The following is a 7,486-nucleotide window of genomic DNA, read 5'->3' on the forward strand; positions in this document are numbered from 1 at the left end:
CACGCCACTACACCAGGCGGCCTGCGGGCTGACGCAACCTGCTGCGTTCTGGCCGCCGCCGCGGGGTGAACGCAGCACAGGCCGCGTCCGCGCTCGTGTGTTCGCGGCTGGTCTGGACATGTCCGTTTCATTACATACGTCGCGTTTTACCGCCACCGCCACCGTCACCGCTCCGGTGCGCGAGAACCTTAAGATGTACATCAAGTTCTGTCCCTGCCCGAACACGCCCGAATATTCACCTTCAGGCCAACCTCTAGTTTATTTATATATATGTATTTATATTTCTCTGTTTATTTTAATGTACCTTATACTAACCTAACTAACCGTCCATGGTGTTTTAAAGTGTTTTAATGTAGCTAAACCATAACCGACCACTTTTAATTTTTGAATTAATTTTTTTTCCCCTGCGCAAAAATAAAACGAATACCGAAGTGGCCCGAAGGTGAATATTCGAGCGTGTTCGGGCAGGGGCAGAACTTGATGGACATCTTACTTAGGCTTCCCTCGCCGGATACGTCCCTCACGTCTCTCGCTGGGGCGCACCGAACAAGAAGGGAGGTATAGAAGTACGACTCCTACAGTGGAAACTGAAACCATGTTTTGCGCGACATATGACGCTATCTGTTGGGTGGGCCCGTATCTACCAGCAAAAAAAAAAAAACTCTGGATAGAGTTTCTAGTACAAATTTTTATGTTAGTAATGTAAATTTTTCATCTATACTAGACGACTAATTACTCATTAAACGTGATTTCAACTGTGCGTAGAAAACTTAATACAGTTTTTTTTTAAATAAAAAGGTCATGTTAAATATAAATGAGTAGGAGATGCAAAAAAAAAAAAAATTTCTGGTTTGCCACACCACAAAATATATGTAGCTACCAAAATAGAGTGAATTAATTTTCACATGTTTGTCTTCGCCTGATAATAGCTTATGCATTACTGTTAACGATCTATTTAGCTATGTTAACAATATACATATTATGAAAGCCACCATCTAGTGGACGGGCCCAGAACTGCTTAAAAAAAAAACTAGGTCTCATTATCAGGCAATTACAGTTTCTGCCCCCGTGCTGGGACGGGAAGCCTACAACTCACGTAGTTTCGGTTCCCTGCAAGAATTTCCGAAGATTTCCGAAGTTTTGCGTTGTGGTATTAACGCCACTTCAGCCGCTAAATCAGAAGTTCAAGCATGTTGTGACTGACCTAACCTAACCTAATCCTTCGATTTTTTTTTTTTAAATTTCAATTTTTGAGAGAAATCCGAAGTTGCACGAACGTGGTAGGGAACCGAAACTACGTGAGTTGTAGGCTACCGTGGCTGGGGCGGCTCCCAGAAGAGCGGGGAGCCTCGCGTTATCTCAGCCTGCGACCACCCCTCCTCCACACCCCCCTCCTCCACTCCCGGGAGGGCTGCAGGCCGCCGTCGGCCGTAACGACCGCGTCGGCAGGGGAGTTGTTCTCCGCGGGAACGACGACGACGACGACGACGACGGGCCAAAGTTTGCCGTCTCGGCATCCTAACTGGAACTGAGTGTGTTCTCTAGGAGTGGTCCGTAGCCTGGGGACGCACCACAACGCCGAAATACCACAACGCCGAAATGCCAAATTGACCACAACGCCGACAGCTAGAAAACTGCTGTGCACCACAACGCCGAAATACCACAACGCCGAAATGCCGAATTGACCACAACGCCGACAGCTGGAAAACTGCTGTGTACCACAACGCCGAAATACCACAACGCCGAAAAACACTAACGCCGAAAAATGTCATTGCAGGACTGCCACAAAGGTTAGGTTAGGTTAGACTAGGTTAGGTTAGACTAGGTTAGGTTAGACTAGGTTAGGTTAGGCTAGGTTAGGTTAGACTAGGCTAGGATAGGCTAGGTTAAGTTAGGTTAGGTTATATTACGCTATACTAGGTTAGGTTAGGTAAGGTTAGGTTTGATTGCGGTATTTCGGCGTTAAGGTACATTTTAAGAAACACACACAAATTCATTCAGTTGTTATTTCAGGCGTTGTGGTACACAGCAGTTTTCTAGCTGTCGGCGTTGTGGTCAATTTTGACATTCGGCGTTATGGCACCTATTTCGGCGTTGTGGTAACGACCCGTCCGGACCAGGGAGGGACCTAGGGTACATCTCAGGCCGAATCCTGTGCACGCCTGGTCGCCCTGGGATCAGCCACGCACGCATCCTGTGCCCTGTGCGGGGATTGGCCCAGACATGGCAGCGATTGGAGCCATCACCAACTCCCATCATCTTAAATCTAGATCAAAACCATGTTAATTTGGGTCCAGGTAAAAAAAACCTTCATTGACACTGGGAAAACCCTGGGGGCTTAGACAGACATGCGGGGTGAAAATTAACATGCGTCAAGTAGTGTAGGAGAGAATAAAAGGAGAGAAATGATGGTCTGTATGAAGAATTGGTCGAGTCAATAAAGATTCTAGCATGTTTGACCAGTTTTACAGCCCCCCCCCCCCAAAAAAAAGGGGTCATGACCCGTACAGTTCTAGCGCGTACAACTCCGCGGTCGGGATAGGAAAAAAAAATCTAAAAAAAACGTATTTCTGAGATATAAATTTTCATGAGCGCCGAATATATTGAACGTCAATGACCAACCCAATATACTTTCATTTTAGTTAGATAACTTATGTAGACTTGCTGAAACCTAGCCTTTCAAGAGAGAAAAAACAACTTATTTTCTGTAGAAATATTTATTTTTAAAACATTACTGTGAAGTTGACTTAACGAAAGGGAAAAAAAAACAATTTTTCATGTACAACAGCAAAAAAAAAAAAATCTCAAGATTGTTCATTTAGGCAAATAACTTGCAACCTGTATTTTCTTATTGATCCTGATGAACGGAAAATCTCGTTCCACTTTTTAACTCAGCCAGTGGGGAACTAAGTACTGCAGCATAGAACGTTCGTCCTAAAATAACTAGTCAATGTAAAATAATTATTTCTTAAAACTATGGGAATAAGAAGAAGTAACAGCGGATTACAAACTAACAAGGCGGAGATGAAATGTTTTCGCGATAAATCACTGACTGTTCTCGCGATATACGTATACATGTAGTCTATTCACGTGTGTCTTTGTGGCGGGCTTCGGATGAAAAGGAGGCGCTGAGGTTGTTCTCACGAAACAATAATATTTATCACGACTGGGTAGTCTTTTTTTTTTTTTTTTTTTCTCGCGCTTGTCAGAGCTTCGTCGCCGTTCGGAAAAGTTACGATGTGGGCAGTTTGGGGTTTTTCGCGTCTTGGCCGCGTTTCAACAGCGCCCTCTGAAACGTGGACGGTGGTCCGGTCGAATGGAAAAGACACGAGCTGTCCGATGAAACGTCGCTGCGCAAGCGACTGAGAATTATTCCTCGACGTGCGTCCACGGAAGACGGTTAAGATGGCGGGAGACACGCCATCAAAGGCGCGGATCAAGGCTGCCAATAAATAAATAAATAAATAAATAAAGGTCCAGAATAACTATAAGGAAGACACAGCCAGGGCTGGCGCGTCCATATAGGCGAACCAGGCAACCGCCTAGAGCACCAAGTAGCTGGGGGCGGCGCAGCACGACACTTAACAGCTGATATAATACGTTCAACGATCATTGAAACTAGATGAAAAAGAATCTATGTAACAGTTTGGAATGTTTATATTGATATAAGTAATTATTTAAAGTCCACGGTGACCTGTTTATGATTTGTAATAAGTAAAAAAGTAAAAAAAAAAACACAAGCCTGCTTACATTTGATTGTTGACAAAATCTTAGGCTTACGTGATGTATTTTGAGGCAAAGAAAATTTTTTTGGGGTTTCCGGCCGAGGGGGGGGGGGGGGGCATTAAGGTTTTTCGCCTAGGGCGCCAATTTACCTTGCACCGGCTCTGGACACAGCCAAACAAACGAGAAGAAGAAGAAGAAAGGTAAGCCGTTTACAAAAAATAAAATATATCTGAGCGAGTGTCTTTCAGTACTCACCAGACATGTGTAACTATCCAACCTGGGAAACAAAAAAAAATCTATATGTTCTCGTGTTTCAAATACACTTTTAATACAAAAAAAACAGACACAAAATTTAACGTAGCATTATTTAAAATACCGTTGAGCGTGATAAATAGAAACAATATTGGGTTTTCAACTAAATTTCTGGACGCAAATCATAGTTTCCGTACCCGCAGCTAGAATTCGCTGCCGGAGCAGGTCGAAATTTTTAACTATGTAATTAAACGGTTCAGCTAAAAGCGAAAAAGAAAATGTTTCATAGTATTGCCACTCTTTCCAAAATGAGAATTTATATTTTTTGCTGAACATAGCAATAATATTTTTTACTAAAGCTTCGGAAGGTATAATACATTCAAAAAATTTTAATTTAACTATTCCATCTCTAATTGTTGTTTAAGTTAATACTTCGTGGCATGAAAAGATATCTAATTAAGAATTCCCACAAAAGTTTTCTTTATAACATAGACAAAAATCCATGGTGAAATCAAAATACATGCACTGTAGCCATGCATTATACAGACAGTTAAATTAAACAGATTTTTTAAATAAGCGTTTGGTTCCTTTGAAAAAAAATTATTGAGGGCAAATTCAATGAGCCAGGTAACGTTTGTATTGGTCGAAAAGAGTTGTTTTCGTGTAGTTTACACTCAGATAATTTCTTTTCTCGAAAGTGGACTTTTTTAAAACCATTTCCTTTAGCTCCAAGAAGAGAATATTGAAACGAGTGAGATGGGGTGTAAGTGATAAAACGTTAATCGCTTTCGATTTCCCCAAATGGTCCTTTGTCGTTATTTATTTTCACCGGACTAGTTACTTTCGCTTTTTTTCCGAGGAATTGTCTCTTCGGTATAAGTAGAGGGGCGGAGGAAGCAATAAAACAGGTTAAATGGGTTGAATACAAAATGTAAGGAGAAACTAATGAAAGCAGCGGTGTGTCTTGAGTGGGATGGGAATTTGCTGGCACTGCAAAGACTTTAAGATATATGAGATAAGCGTAAAGGTGCACAAATGTTCCAACGAAAAAAAAATTTACATTCTTTAAATGATTCATGCCATGTTGAATTCTGATTTTATTCAGGTTTTTTTTTTTACATACGCAATATCAGTTTTGCACTGTCTGTCAAGGAAAAATTCCGAAAATCACAAATAAATAAAAATATGAAGTCAGTCGTCAGTGCTATCGTCGTTGTGTTTTCCATAATAGTTTAGTTTCATCGTTTGGTTCTGTTTGTCCATAAGCTGATTCAGTATTGTTTTCTGTAAATTTTTGTGTCTATTTTTTCGCAATTTTTCCATGACAAACAGGACAACACTGCAATGGCGGGGGTGCGGAAGACTACCATACTGGAATACTACCACGATGACAGTATTCCACCTGGCCTCTTCGAAAAAGGCGGAAAAGTACCATAACGGAAATCTGCCATACGTTCAAAAAAGAGACGGAATTCTGCCATATTTTCGTACACACTCTATGGAAAGAGTACAGTGGCATTGCCCTCGAAGTAGCGCTGTCAACCCTCTAGCTGTTTCCCAGGTTAACTTTAAAGCTTACAGATAGCGCTTCTGACGATAATAGTTGCAATTACAAATAACGTCCAGATCGCGAACGAGAAGAAAGAAATATTTCCAAAAATGGTTTATAGGGAGCAGCACATATAATTTACATTTTTGCACACTGGAATACTTGAAGTAATTGTAGATCATTATTTAATAAGTGCAAATACAACGCAAATATTCAAGGGCCATATTAAATAATTTAAAGTCTACAACATGTGTTTTTAAGATGCTGAAATGCGAGGGAAATATTTTTGTGTAGTGTAGTTTAGTTGGCACAGGGCAAGGAGCACAGGCGCTCTAGGGGAGACACAGGCTCGTACATGGAATGTTGGTGGGCTTTGCACAGGCTTGCAGTCTTTCAAAAATAAACTATTAGGAAATAAATAATGATCCTATGCGTGGCATATTATTCTGCTTCTTTAAAACTGTCAGATCAAATAGAAATACAGTTTTTCATATCTTACAACACTTATAAACGAATTATGACACAAACATAAAAAAAATAGGTACCATATCAGCACATACAACATACAATTATACATATCAATAATTTTACGACAAAACACGAAACAACACAGCACACAGATAAATAAAGATTGATACATTTCATATTAACTAATTGGTTATAATTGGGGTACTTTGGTTTTAAAAAAATGGAGTACCTGTACAAAATAAATATGTAGATTATAAAAGTTTTAAATAACTTTTTGCTTACGTTTTTTTACCAATGAATGTTTCTAGATTATTCAAAAAGAGTTATAATTTTTTACAAATTTTATAGTTACTAATGAATTTAAAAGTTTCAATAATTCTATAATTGCAAGTTGAAATTTTTAATCCAAACCAAGATATTATGTCTGAATCATAAAAAATGGTAATAAAACGTATATAATAAAATGTGTATCACTGATTGTACATATAGTAAATAGAACATGCAAATTGAATTTATATAGGAATGTAGCATATTTAAAAGGAGTTAAAAAGCCTGAAATTTTAAAAAAAATGTATTTATTTTAAGTATTTTTTTCTGCATACTCTCAATTCTATTAGAATCAAAATTAGTTATTTAATTCCAAATTACGACACAGTATTCTACTTTATAGCTAATCAATTTTAAGAACAAAGTATATAATCAGGTATTGATGCAGAGAAAGTTATAAGTTTAATAAGACCTAAGATTTTCAAGTGCAACTAATATTCCATGTTGGTGAAAAATAAAAAATTGTCATCCACTATAACTCGAAGGTATTAAAAGTGGACACCACGTTTAGTGTCATTTCTTACTATGTGATAAATCTAATTAATTTAATTAGTTTTTTTACTTAATGTTATACAATAAATGCTATCGTAATTCAGAGACGTTTGTTAACTTGAAAACCAGATCTAGAGAGCTGCAAGCTGAATATTTTCACAAACATATTTCCTTTTTTTTTCCTTCAGCATTTTTCTTGATTAATTCCGATTACAGTTGGAATATCTTTTCTTAAATATTAAAGAGTAGTTGAGATAAACTACTACTTTGCCGAACATCTAATGACATAAAATTGCATTTGCAAATTTGACTGCGAAACGTCTATTTGTAAGATAATTAAAACAAATATATACCACGCATTATTTGACGAGGACTAAAATTGATAATTTTTTAATAATAAGACTGGGTTGGAAAATATAGAAGGCTTTGCTCATGTTGAAATAAATAGAATATTTTATTTCAATCTGGATGTTATACTGGCACGCGCGCACACACACAAATATATATATATATATATACATATATTAAATATTACAGAGTAGTTGACAAACTACTAATTTGCGGAACACCTAATATCATGAAATTTAAATTGCATTTGCAAATCTGACTGCAAAGCGTCTATTCGTAAGATAATGAAACCACACACACACACACACACACACATATATATAT

Source organism: Bacillus rossius, chromosome 14 (assembly GCF_032445375.1).
Source record: "Bacillus rossius redtenbacheri isolate Brsri chromosome 14, Brsri_v3, whole genome shotgun sequence".
In the NCBI taxonomy this organism is placed as follows: Eukaryota; Metazoa; Arthropoda; class Insecta; order Phasmatodea; family Bacillidae; genus Bacillus; species Bacillus rossius.